General features: G+C 40.4%; 1 protein-coding gene across 1 annotated transcript in view; it reads right to left on the bottom strand.

Annotated features, from left to right (window-relative positions):
* PLCXD3 (phosphatidylinositol specific phospholipase C X domain containing 3) overlaps positions 1-13,001 on the bottom strand; it is a 434,729-nt gene that overhangs the window by 195,651 nt on the left and 226,077 nt on the right. The window lies entirely within an intron of this gene.

Raw genomic sequence — 13,001 nt, 5'->3', positions numbered from 1 at the left:
TTCCTTTTATTTCTTTTTCTTCTCTGATTGCTGTGGCTAAAACTTCCAAAACTATGTTGAATAATAGTGTTGAGAGTGGGCAACCTTGTCTTGTTCCTGATCTTAGTGGAAATGGTTTCAGTTTTTTTTTCACCATTGAGGACGACGTTGGCTGTGGGTTTGCCATATATGGCCTTTATTATGTTGAGGAAAGTTCCCTCTATGCCTACTTTCTAGAGGGTTTTTATAATAAATGGTGTTGAATTTTGTCAAAAGCTTTCTCTGCATCTATTGAGATGGTCATATGGTTTTTATCCTTCAATTTGTTAATATGGTGTATCACATTGATTAACTTGCGTATATTGAAGAATCCTTGCATCCCTGTGATAAACCCCACTTGGTCATGGTGTATGATCCTTTTAATGTGCTGTTGGACTCTGTTTGCTAGCAATTTGTTGAGGATTTTTGCATCTATGTTCATCAGTGTCATTGGCCTGCAGTTTTCTTTCTTTGTGACATCTTTGTCTCGGTTTGGTATCAGGGTGATGGTGGCCTCGTAGAATGAGCTGGGGAGTGTTCCTCCCTCTGCTATATTTTGGAAGAGTTTGAGAAGGATAGGTGTTAGCTCTTCTCCCAATGTTTGATAGAATTCACCTGTGAAGCCATCTTGTCCTGGGCTTTGGTTTGTTGGAAAATTTGTAATCACAGTTTCAATTTCAGTGTTTGTGATTGGTCTGTTCATATTTTCTATTTCTTCCTGGTTCAGTCATGGAAGGTTGTGCATTTCTAAGAATTTGTCCATTTCTTCCAGGTTGTCCATTTTATTGGCATATAGTTGCTTGTAGTAATCTCTCATGATCCTTTGTATTTCTGCAGTGTCAGTTGTTACTTCCCCTTTTTAATTTCTAATTCTATTGGTTTGAGTCTTCTCCCTTTTTTTCTTGATAAGTCTGGCAAATGGTTTATCAATTTTGTTTATCTTCTCAAAGAACCAGCTTTTAGTTTTATTGATCTTTGGTGTTGTTTCCTTCATTTCTTCTTCATTTATTTCTGATCTGATCTTTATGATTTCTTTCGTTCTGCTAACTTTGCAGTTTTTTTGTTCTTCTTTCTCTAATTGCTTTAGGTGTAAGATTAGATTGTTTATTTGAGATATTTCTTGTTTCTTAAGGTAGGATTGTATTGCTATAAACTTCCCTCTTAGAACGGCTTTTGCTGCATCCCGTAGGTTTTGGGTCACTGTGTTTTCATTGTCATTTGTTTCTAGGTATTTTTTGATTTCCTCTTCAGTGATCTCTTGGTTATTAAGTAGTGTGTTGTTTAGCCTCCATGTGTTTGTATTTCTTACAGATTTTTTCCCATAATTCATATCTAGTCTCATAGCGTTTTGGTTGGAAAAGATACTTGATACGATTTCAATTTTCTTAAATCTCCCAAGGTTTGATTTGTCACCCAAGATATGATCTATCCTGGAGAATGTTCCATGAACACTTGAGAAGAAAGTGTATTCTGTTGTTTTTGGATAGAATGTCCTATAAATATCAATTAAGTCCATCTTGTTTAATGTATAATTTAAAGCTTGTGTTTCCTTATTGAGTTTCATTTTGGATGATCTGTCCATTGGTGAAAGTGGAGTGTTAAAGTCCCCTCCTATTATTGTGTTACTGTCGATTTCCCCTTTTATGACTGTTAGTATTTGCCTTATGTATTGAGGTGCTCCTATGTTGAGTACATAAATATTTACAATTGTTATATCTTCTTCTTGGATTGATCCCTTGATCATTATGCAGTGTCCTCCTTGTCTCTTGCAATAGTCTTTGTTTTAGAGTCCATTTTGTCTGATATGAGAGTTGCTACTCCAGCTTTCTTTTGATTTCCATTTGCATGGAATATCTTTTTCCATCCCCTCACTTTCAGTCTGTATGTGTCCCTAGGTCTGAAGTGGGTCTCTTGTAGACAGCATAGATATGGGTCTTGTTTTTGTTTCCATTCAGCCAGTCTATGTCTTTTGGTTGGAGCATTTAATCTATTTTCATTTAAGGTAATTATCGATATGTATGTTCCTATTACCATTTTCTTAATTGTTTTGGGTTTCTTATTGTAGGTCTTTTCCTTCTCTTGTGTTTCCTGCCTAGAGAAGTTCCTTTAGCATTTGTTGTAAAGCTGGTTTGGTTCTGCTGAATTCTCTTAGCTTTTGTTTGTCTGTTAAGCTTTTAATTTCTCTGTCAAATCTGAATGAGATCTTTGCTGGGTAGAGTAATCTTGGTTGTAGATTTTTCTCCTTCATCACTTTAAATATGTCATTCCACTCCCTTCTGGCTTGCAGAGTTTCTGCTGAAAGATCAACTGTTAACCTTATGGGGATTCCCTTTTGTGTTATTTGTTCTTTTTCCCTTGCTGCTTTTAGTATATGTTCTTTGTATTTAATTTTTGATAGTTTGATTAATATGTGTCTTGGCGTGTTTCTCCTTGGATTTATCCTGTATGGGACTCTCTGTCCTTCCTGGACTTGATTAACTATTTCCTTTCCCATATTAGGGAAGTTTTCAACTGTAATCTCTTCAAATATTTTCTCAGTCCCTTTCTTTTTCTCTTCTTTTTCTGGGACCCCTATAATTCGAATGTTGGTGCATTTAATGTTGTCCCAGAGGTCTCTGAGACTGTCCTCAGTTCTTTTCATTCTTTTTTCTTTATTCTGCTCTGCAGTAGTTATTTCCACTGTTTTATCTTCCAGGTCACTTATCCGTTCTTCTGCCTCAGTTATTCTGCTATTGATCCCTTCTAGAGAACTTTAAATTTCATTTATTGTGTTGTTCATCACCGTTTGTTTGCTCTTTAGTTCTTTTAGGTCCTTGTTAAACGTTTCTTGTATTTCCTCCATTCTATTTCCAAGATTTTGGATCATCTTTACTTTCATTATTCTGAATTCTTTTTCAGGCAGACTGCCTATTTCTTCTTCATTTGTTAGGTCTGGTGGGTTTTTGCCTTGCTCCTTCATCTGCTGTGTATTTCTCTGTCTTCTCATCTTGCTTAACTTACTGTGTTTGGGATCTCCTTTTTGCAGGCTGCAGGTTCGTATTTCCTGTTGGTGGTGGTGTCTGCCCCTAGTAGCTAAGGTTGGTTCAGTGGGTTGTGTAGGCTTCCTGGTGGAGGGGACTAGTGCCTGTGTTCTTATCTAGGAGATAAGGAGAGGGGACTAGGCTGGATCTTGTTTTTCTGGTGGGCAGGTCCACGTCTGGTGGTGTGTTTTGGGGTGTCTATGGCCTTATTATGATTTTAGGCAGCCTCTCTGCTAATGAGTGGCATTGTGTTCCTGTCTTGCTAGTTGTTTGGCATAGGGTGTCCTGCACTGTAGCTTGGTGGTTGTTGAGTGGAGCTGGGTCTTGGCATTGAGATGGAGATCTCTGGGAGATTTTTGCCATTTGATATTACATGGAGCTGGGAGATCTCTTGGGGACCAGTGTCCTGAACTTGGCTCTCCCACCTCAGAGGCACAGCCCTGACACCTGGCTGGAGCACCAAGGGCCTGTCATCCACAGGGCTCAGAATAGAAGGGAGGAAAGAAAGAAATTAAGATAGAAGAAGATAAAGTTAAATAAAATAATATAAAGTAAAATAAAATAAAGTTACTAAAATAAAAAATAAAAAATAAATATTAAGAAAAAAATTTTTAAGTGAGAAAAAAAAAGAACAGACAGAACCCTAGAACAAATGGAAAAAGCAAAGCTATAAAGACAAAATCACACACAGTAGCATACACATACACACTCACAAAAAGAGAAAAAGGGAAAAATATATATATATCGTTGCTCCCAAAGTCCACCTCCTCAATTTGGGATGAATCATTGTCTATTCAGGTATTCCACAGATGCAGCGTACATCAAGTTGATTGTGGAGATTTAATCCGCTGCTTCTGAGGCTGCTGGGAGAGATTTCCCTTTCACTTCTTTGTTCGCACAGCTGCTGGGCTCAGCTTTGGATTTGGACCCGCCTCTGCGTGCAGGTCGCCTGAGGGCGTCTGTTCTTCACTCACACAGGACGGGGTTAAAGGAGCTGCTGATTCGGGGGCTCTGGCTCACTCAGGCCGGGGGGAGGGAGGGGTACGGATGCAGGGCGAGCCTGCAGCGGCAGAGGCTGGCATGATGTTGCAACAGCCTGAGGTGCACCGTGAGTTCTCCCGGGGAGGTTGTCCATGGATCACGGGAGCCTGGCAGTGGCGGGCTGCACCGGCTCCCGGGAGGGGCTGTGTGGAGAGTGACCTGTGCACGCACACAGGCTTCTTGGTGGCGGCAGCAGCAGCCTTAGCGTCTCCTGCCCGTCTCTGGAGCTCCTTTAAGCGGTGCTCTTAATCACCTCTCCTCGCGCACCAGGAAACAAAGAGGCAAGAAAAAGTCTCTTGCCTGTTCGGCAGCTGCAGACTTTTTCCTGGACTCCCTCTCGGCTAGCACCAAAGCCCGAGCCTCAGCTCCCAGCCCCGCCCGCCCCGGCGGGGGAGCAGACAAGCCTCTCGGGCTGGTGAGTGCTGGTCGGCGCCGAGCTTCTGTGCGGGAATCTCTCCGCTTTGCCCTCCACACCCCTGTGGCTGTGCTCTCCTCCATGGCTCCGAAGCTTCCCCCCTCTGCCACCCGCAGTCTCCGCCCGCGAAGGGGCTTCCTGGTGTGTGGAAACCTTTCCTCCTTCACAGCTCCCTCCCGCTGGTGCAGGTCCCGTCCCTATTCTTTTGTTTCTGTTTTTTCTTTCTTCTTTTGCCCTACCCAAGTACATGGGGAGTTTCTTGCCTTTTGGGAGGTCTGAGGTCTTCTGCCAGCGTTCAGTAGGTGTTCTGTAGGAGTTGTTCCACATGTAGATGTATTTCTGATGTATTTGTGGGGAGGAAGGTGATCTCCGTGTCTTACTCTTCTGCCATCTTGAAGCTCTATTTTACCTAATATTTAGTACTCAGTTATTTTCCTGAGTCTTAGCACTGTCTAGAGTGGGTATAAATAAAGATCTTCAATCTTCTTACCCCATGAAAATACAAGATGGTACAACTTCCTGTCCTGGAGGGACTATACCCATGACTGCGACCTAGTCTGGTGGGACCTCAATCTCCAGTCTCCTGTCTGACACCCACTTAACAGACAAGCAAACCAATTTCAGTGACGTTAATGACTAGTCCAAAGTCGTACAGTTAACAAAGTGTTGCTAATCTAAAAATATCTACGTTCCCTTCCAAGAATCTGATTGCATGATAATGATGACATGCTTTATTGAGACCTTTGCTTGTTTTAAATTATATGGCATTCCAAAATATGGCTCCAACCCCTGAATTTCTACAGTTAAGGAATAAGACAAGGTATGCTCAGAACTTTGGCATCAGGGAAATTTTCCTAGACCTGTGTTTGATAAATTTGCTTTCTTCACATTCATTACAGCATTTGAAATTTCTTCCATCCTTCATACTGCCTGGAAAAAAATCAAACTGGAAAAAAAAATTTGTAACCAACCCTTCAACCACAGATTATGGGCAGCTCAACCAGTAACTAAAAGAACAAACTATATTTTAATGTCCCTGTCCCTTAGCTCCAAATCTTATATTTCACTTCTACCAGAGGGAGTCATCTGCTATCCCACTAAGGAAGGCAAAGGGAAAGAAAGATACTAATATGGAAGAAAAGCAACAAAGGAAGGCTCGAATGAGGTTTAGGAGTGAGAAAGGAAAGTAGGAGTCATGGAGAACAGGGGAGCAGGTCAGTTGCCAATGCATCAGGCTATTGTCACCAGCCACCTGAGAAAAAACCTCAACACTGCCACTCACACCTAGCCTTCGCCAGCCCCAGCACAGCCTTCCCTCACTCTCTGATGGTCAGTTAGGTCAACTTTTCTCTCTCCTGCCTGGGGTCAGGGAAAAGGATGCACTAAGCTCTTACAAGTAGAATTAGGTTTTCATAAATACTCTTTGCAATTAGGACCAATAGCTCCCAGCTGGGAGTTGTGTTCATTTCATCATTTTACACCACGAGTCTTTAACTCCATTTTCCGACCATGTCTTTCAAATCATTCAACTTTCATTCAGCCATTATTGACTAGAGGTGAAGCAGTGATCATCTCAAGTACCTGCTCTTGTAGAATTCATGTTCTAGTTGAGGAAACAGACTATAAATAACCCTACACAAATATAAAATGCAATGAGAAGGTTGGAATATGTGCTATAAAGAAAGATAAAGGAGGGGGCATTTGAAGAGAGACCTAAGCCAAGTGAAGATAATACCACACATTGACGTGTGAATTCCCTGCTGAGGGCACAGCAATGATCTCACACTTCTTTTCTAAAATATTTCTGAAGAGGGGTAATTTTTCTGTAATTTCAAAGAATCTAGTTATTTTCTTAACCACTGTACAAGCCAAGGAAGATAGCGCATTTTCTTTCTCATCATCTTCCAGAATGGCAAAAGTCAAATTCTGATGAAAGTCTCATAGCAGGAGAGCCTCCTTAAGCGTTGAAAATACAATCTACAGAACCACAATGTCTTTACTCTCTGTGATGATGTAACAAAAACTCTTAATTAAAACATGCCTCATTTGTTGACAGCCAAGCTCCCTGCTCAGATTGCCAGCCAAAGCTCAGCTCCAGTCAAGTTCCTGGCTCATTTTCAAATTGATGTTTCTCTTTAGCCTGGTAGTTCTAAATTCAGAGTTATCCAATAACCAGTTCCACCTAGTTAAGAGGAAAATGAAACACCCAGCTAGATCATTATTTCCATGGTATGAAATAAGAAAAGTGAAGGTAATGCTGGGGAACCAGAACCCCCACGATACCAGGCCTTAAAGAGGAAGATAATTGAAATAGGGAGGCAAAGTTTCCAAGAGGGTCCAATTGTCATGCTATGTACTGTGGTCAATTCATGCATTTGAGAAAAGCTTTTCATGGGAACTTGCAAAGAAACATTAATAAGGCAATAGTAATAAAGTTAACTCGTCATGGAAGAATTTTTCTCCTCCTCTATGTGATGCTTTGAAATTTGTGAGGCTGTCTCTCTGTCTTCTCTGGAAAAATCAGGGGGAATTTCCTATTCCCCAAAGTTCTTCAAGTGTCTCAGTGATAGGCTTTACAAAAATGGGTGGATTTGTCTAATTAATGAGTGGTTAAAAAGTACTTTGAAAATCCCATCATCAAAGGAGTGATTTAAGTGAAAGGATCATTAGATTATATATTTACACTCAAGTAAGATGAAAAGGATAATGATGGGAAGTGATACAGTAATTAATCAGGAAGACTGTGAATGATTCCTTTTCCAGAGTAATAGTTATTGTCAACAAGCACATTCAGATCATTTCCTGAAAGGAGATTCTGAGCAGCTCTACAGCAGCGAGCTGAGTCTCTCTCTCAATAGATGTTCTTTCATAATGTGTTAAAATAAATCTCACCTACAAGTAGTAATTGCATTGGGAGACACAACAACAATAGGTACCATTTTCTGAGGACTGAACTAAGTATTTTCCATGTGTATTTCATTTATAACCCACAACAACACTCTAAGGCAGGTATTATCCTGGGAAATTTAGGCCTAGTAGTGACCATCCACAGCTATTGAGTCTTGGAAACAGAATTTAAATCCAGCTCTAACTCCACAGTCTATTCCCCCAAACATTGTACTATATTGCCCTAAGAGTCCTCATTTTCTTTTTCAATTCCTTACTTTTTGTCCCCATAACATTTTCTATTTATATTTACAGACCAGGGACAAGATATAGGGCATATCCTGGGTGATGGACAACATTTCTCTTTGGTGTCGTTCTAAATGACCTAAAACATTCTAGAGAAGGCTTTGTACATTGTGCATTGCTTTTTTACATGCTTGTTTCAGAATTCAATAATGCATATAATATTGTGTTACAAAGATAATACATTTTCCTTTGGGGCATAGTGTTATTGAGACACTTTGTTGTGAAAAAAAATAAAAGCTATTAAAACTAACAAAATGAGGAGAAAATAGAGGCAAGTAAATTTTTGGTAAGATATATTCATAACTGTCAGGAATTCTCTGTGATTTGTGCCCTTCTATGTTCAACAAACTGGTCAGCATTTTCTTCACCTAGTATGCAGGCACTTATGTAACCCCTTTCACCACTCAGTCTGGGCTCGTGATCAGTATTAGATGCAAGTCCAAATGGATGATTTCCTATGTGGTAGCACCACAGTTCATAGAGTCTCCAAGTTCTATCTAGTGCCAAATTACTCTTTTACTATCTTTAGCTGGGAACTAGAGTGTCACTTCTTGTTTTGAGTTTAGTTCTTATTTTCATGAGATTCCTTTGCAGGTTCCCACATGAAGCATTAGGACCAATCAATCTTTAGACAGAAGTCAGATTGGGTAGAACCCAGCAGAGATCAGAGCAGTGTGGAACAGAGTCAGAACGGCTCTATCCTCCCTGGAGCTTGCATTACAGCGTTGGGGAAACAAACAATAAACACAAAAACTATGTAGAATATGTAGTATATCAGATGGCATGAAATATTCTGTATTCATTTTCTAGGGCTGTCATAATAACATTCCACAAACTGCTTGGCTTTTAAGAACCACCAGAAATTTGTTCTCTCATAGTCTAGAGGTTGAAAATCTAAAATCAAGGTGTTCTTTGGCTTGCAGCTGCATCACTCCAATCTCTGCTTCTGTCATCTAAAAACATTCTTCCTCTGTGTCTCTGTCTTCCTATGGTGCCTTCCACTTCTCACAAAGACACAAGTCATATTGGATTGGGTTAGGGCCCATTCTAATGAATTCATCTTAATTTGATGAAGTCTACAAGGACACTATTTCCAAATAAAATCACATTCATAGGTACTGTGGACTTTCAATATATCCTTTTAGGGACACAATTCAAAGCATAACAGATGCTAGGAGAAAAATTAAGCAGAGAAACTCAATATGACATGTGTGTAGGTGGGGATTAGGGAATAGGGAATAGATGCATTATTAAATAGAGTAGCCAAAAGAAGTCTCAGTGAAATGGAGATTTTTGCATAAAGATCCGAAGATGAGGGAACCAGCTAACGGATGATTGAACGAGAACACATGCAAAGGCTCTGTGGAATGTAGCAGACATGTTCAAAGAGCAGCAAGGAGGCCAGAGTGGCTGAAGCAGAGTGAACAAGGGGTAAAGTAATAAGAGAGGAGTTTTGAAAAGTAAGAGGGGAGCCAGATTGTAAAGACTTTGGCTTTTATTCCAAGTGAGATGGAAGCTCTCGAAAAATTTTGATCAAAAGATAACATAATTTCACTTGTGTCTTAACAGGACTTTTCTGACCACGGTTAAAAGTAGACTCTAGGGGAGCAGGTGGAAGCAGGGATCCAGTTTAAAATGCTATTGAGAGATGATCGTGGTTTGACAGTGGAGATGGTCAGTTTCTGAATATTTTCTGAAGGTGGAGCTAACAAAATTTGCTGACAGGTTGGTTGTGGGGTGTGAAAGAAGGAGAAGAGTCAAGGATAAGACAAGATTTTTGGCTAGAGTAACTGAAAGAAGACAGTTGCAAATAACTTAGATGTCCAAAATTTAAAAAGAGCTAGTACTAGAGGGAAAATCAAGAAATCATTGAACGTACCAAGTTTCAAATTTTGAGGGGGGGGTGGTACCCAAATGGAAATGTCCAGTGGAGAGTTGACTATGAGTCTGTATGTGTGAGAAAAAACCTCCCTGTTCCACATTTCACCTTGGCAGGTGCTGCGGCAAGGCTGGCCGATGCTATAGTGTGAGCAGGAGCCTGAACAGAAAGCTCCGTGGTTTGTTTGGGAAAATATCCCAAAGGAAAAGTGGAGGAACTATAGTGCTTTCTCATGATACAACTTCTAGTTTATTCATTTATGTAATAAACAGATATTCATTATATAGCTTGGCAGTTTTTAGAACTATATATTACAAGGACTTCCAAAAGGTGAGAGACCAAATTTGCAGATCGAACATAAAATAGGTTGCTCTCTTATTAGTAAAAGACCCCATAGATAAGAGAAATGATCTAGCCAGAAGACAGAAGCAGACAAGCCCAAACATTCATGGGGGAGGGAGGATGTATGGTTCTTCATTATGTGGTGTCAGGAGGCTCACCTTTAACCCTTCCAAAGAAGAGGGCTACCATGGGGTCTGGGAGGGAAGGATCCACAAAGCACCCAACCCAGACCCCATGTGGGACCCATCCTCAGTTTGGGACAGAGTGAAAGTGTTCTCTCCAACTTTGCCTGGGGAGCAGCTCTTTTGATAAGAGGAGATGCACCTGCCAATTCATGCTCTCCAGGAAGTGCATTCCAGGAACTCCAGGAAGTTCTCCAGGCAGCACTGATGATCACATGCCTCATTCTGCCAGGAAATGAGGCTAAAAGTGTGTTTTTGTAGGTTTGTAAGGTGGAGCTGAAATTCAAGTACCTACCCCAGGAAAAAGCTTCAATTTGCAGCTTTCTTCCCATACTTTCATTTTTTCTCTTCCAGGCTAAGATGCCACTATAGAAATGCATCATGACCTTGAGGTTCAAAGCTGGGATCCAGAGGTATTTTCAACCATGGCTGTGTTCCTTTTCTCTCTATTCAACCTCTGGTCCTATACCATAGACACAGCGAAGTCATGTGGTGTGGACACACAGCTCCTCCAGAACACATTCTGGGTTGTTAAGAGACGCTGTGAAGCTCTAAGTGGTGCAGGAAAATGTAAATTGTTACACAAATCTTAGTTAACTTCTTAATTAATGCCACAGGTTATAGTTAACTTCTTAATTAATGCCACAGATTAATGGAAGGCTTTTACTTCTTTAGAAGAAGTCATGTAATCAGTCTATAAAAATTTACTAATTTTGCAGAGGAGGAATAGGAGGGCAAACTGGCTCGTGGCTTGCTCAAAGCCTTACACTTTGTTACCCATGGAAATAAGGGTAGAATACAAGTCTCTCTTGACTGCTTGACCACTTTTTCATACACTACTCAGTATTTAACTGTAAATAGTATGGCTGCCAGGATCTCTAATATTTGGCAGACATACAGCATCAACTTACATCTCTGCAAGGATCTTCAATGGTCCTTTCACTCCAGGCAAATTACAGTCAAATCTTCTTAAGATCTTAAAAATCTTTCCAGACACTCTGAGGGAAAAGGTTGCTTGATATAATGGAATGGCCACAAATTTTGAAATCAGGCAGCTGCCTCTGAACCCAGGCTGTCATTCACTAACTCTGTGACTTAGAGCTTCTAGGAGCTTCAGTTTCTTCACTATACAATGAAGACAATAACATTCATGCCAAAGATTTGTCTTAATGATTAATTGTGATACTGTATTTAAAGGTTGTAACAGGCACAGAATAGTAATAACTGCTGAATAATAATTATTATTGTTATTAAAGGAAAGCTGCAAAGTAAAGTGCACTCAAGTTGACAAACAGGTAGGATGCAGTTATGAACTGCTGGGTAAAAAAAAAACAAAGGAACAGACAATATACACAAATGGGTAAGTAAATATGATAGTGAATAAATAACTAGAGGCATCTGTGATTAAAACAGTTGGCAGAACCAGTGATATTACACAGCCTGGAACCTTTTCATATCTTATTTTCATGAGTATCTTTAGCGCATAGTACCAAGAATTTTGAAAATCTATCATTAGCAAGAATAAGTTAGAAGAAGAAGGTGAGGAGGAGGAAGAGAAAGGAGGGATAGGAGGTGATGGAAGATACACAGTATATAGAGACATATGTGCCCCTCAGAACTACTTGTACAATACATAAGGGAGCCTTTTGTAATTGAAAAGGAAATACAGACACACTACCTTGTTGGTGTCTGTAAAATCACCTATTGGTCTTCTCATCCCTGCAGAAACATATATCTGAACATCAGTGCTTTTGCATAGAGGAGGATCTTAGGGGGATGGAAAGAAGAGCCTGGAGAACACTCAGGCCAGACACACCCCCTCCGCATGTCCCACACACCCAGCCCCATTCCACCTATGGAGAAACTGAAGCAAAGTATGACTTCCCACCACCATTATGGTCAGTGCTAGGAGCAGCCAAGTAGCAAACCTTTTGATCCTTTGTAGTCAGAAAGCTCATCAATATTATTTCCAAATACATGAAGACACTTATCATAAAGGGGCCACTCGGGCAGTGGTTTTCTTCCAGACTCTTTTTGAAGCTTTCTTTCCTTCCAATTAATGTTCCTTCCAGCCAAAGAAAATCTAGGGTTTTCTCTGAAAGGTTTCCATCTCCCTCAAGTTTTCCTCCGTGGTGGCACAGTTGGCCTTGCTAATGAGGACCTTGGGGGAGAGTTCAAGGTTGCCAGTGCCCCCCTCTCCCTGGCTGCTCATTACAACCTGGCATCAAAGCTTCCAAGAGTTTATTACCATATGTTCCATTTCCCTTTTTAGCACTGTTTGGGGTCTGTGTTCAAAGACAAGGTACTTCCTACAGTCGGGCTACAGCAGTTTTTAGAAGATGATTTGAGCTATAACAAGAACACTGTGCTTTGTTGAAGACTCATCTGGAAGAGAACATTCTCCCTTTCGTGAGTAGCTGTGTTTCAGCACACAATTACACATACATATTAAAAGGCTCTATCAGCTAGCCTGGGCAGGCAGGATTTTTCCTGCTATTCTAAACTTACCTTTCACACTGTCAGGCTCAATAATATTAAGGATGCCTGTCAGGGTTGGAATGGAAGGAAATCTCAGACAGGCATAAAGTTTCCTTGTAGCTAGAGGATCAAAATAGATTCCTCAAATTAACTTCTTGTTTGTTTTTCTTTGAGATGATTTTCCAGGAGGGTTGACATAAGCAAAGACTTTCTCCTGCAAATCCCGTGCTCTGATTGTGAAAGAGGGTTTGTAGAACTAAAATCCTGTAAGTGTTGTCCTTTAAAGCTCCAAAGATTTTATTTTTAGCCTGTTCTATGGAATGTTTTACAAGTGTGGTTTGTGTTTATATTTAAATACCCTGGCCACCCCCACATTCCATATAATGTGATCAAACTTACTGAAAAAGACTTATGTAGCAATATTTATACCACAG

Source organism: Balaenoptera physalus (genome assembly GCF_965194825.1).
Source record: "Balaenoptera physalus genome assembly, chromosome: 3".
Classification (NCBI taxonomy): Eukaryota; Metazoa; Chordata; class Mammalia; order Artiodactyla; family Balaenopteridae; genus Balaenoptera; species Balaenoptera physalus.
This window is presented reverse-complemented; position numbering and strand designations above follow the sequence as displayed.